The sequence below is a fragment of the Dermacentor silvarum genome, chromosome 1, assembly GCF_013339745.2.
Source record: "Dermacentor silvarum isolate Dsil-2018 chromosome 1, BIME_Dsil_1.4, whole genome shotgun sequence".
NCBI lineage: Eukaryota > Metazoa > Arthropoda > Arachnida > Ixodida > Ixodidae > Dermacentor > Dermacentor silvarum.
In genome coordinates this window covers 269726632-269727939 of record NC_051154.1, presented here as the reverse complement: position 1 = coordinate 269727939, position 1308 = coordinate 269726632, and positions in this window count along the sequence as shown.

Sequence of the window (1308 nt, the reverse complement as noted above, 5' to 3'; positions counted from 1 at the left end):
TTTTTCAAACTTCCGGCCTCCCAGTGTTACCAGCACGGAATGGGATGCCATACAAATTTAGAGCCTGTCCGCCAAAGTGATCGCACCGCGTTGGCTGCTCTGTGACACCGCCAAGGTATATGTAAACTGGTAGCGTAGCTTCCATAGAAGCCCACATGTCAAGAAAATGGGGGGTCGTTGCAACCGTCGTCATCTACGTATCGGGGGATAACTAACAACAAGCATAAAATAAAAAATAAAAAGTGACGTCAAGATCTTATGCTGCTTGGCGCGAATTGAACTCATTCAGCGTCCGGCATTTCAACCGCTGCGCCAGCAGCTATTCTTGTTTCTTTTTTTTGTGAGGCTGAGGCGAGCTTGCGATTCGCCTCAGGTGAAGTGCCAGCGCGTCATTAATCTGTAGGAGTGGCGTATGTCTTAATGTGAGCATAATTAGGCTGTTATTGATGGCAATTGCTCCAGCAGGTTCCTTATGAAGGTGAGTGAACAGGATGGAAATAAATGACAGTGCCCCAGAGGTTTCAAAAGCTACTTCACATTTATTCGTCTAGAATAATGCAACCAATGTAACTGACCAAGCAAAACTTGTTTCAATGGATGAAAAATACTATGGCCAGCACACAGTCGTAATGTATAGCAACGTATGCGAAACCTTTTCGCAGAATCATTCGCAATTCCGGGCGACACCATGTCTTCATATGCAACAGTTTTCAGACACGCCAACATTGCCCCACATTATCATTTAGACGTCGTCTAAACGATAATGTGGGGCAATGTTGGCGAACCATCAAGACGTCGTCTCATTATGGTTTAATTTACGGGAAAGGTGCGCTTAATTGCGTGATTATATTTCACCAATAGAGAAATTTTTATTTGTAGTTATGGATGAAGTTGCTTATTAAGATGTCCGCAAAGGCCGTGTATGCATTGAAAGAGGGCCGTCGCCACAAGTCGTTACTTTCCTTTCATTTCGTATATCAAAACCACGCAAGTGCCTCGGATGCAGAAATAGTTTCTGTGACGATCCCAGCTTTCGCCATTTAACAAAAAATAAGTGCCTGCAAGACGCGGTAGGTGACTCGAAATTGTTTAAGCCCAATGCACTGGACAACTCTGAGCCAAATGATGTACATACGATCTATGTGTGTGCGTTAGCGGTGTCGAGTGAATGCGTGTTTTTATTCGCTATTACCACACCCACCAGATATGCTCGGCGGATACAGAAATGCCTTCCTGGAAAGCGCGTTGATGTTTTTTTGAGTTCATGCAATGATCAGATACTAAGAGTTCAGTGAATAAAAGGGGAAT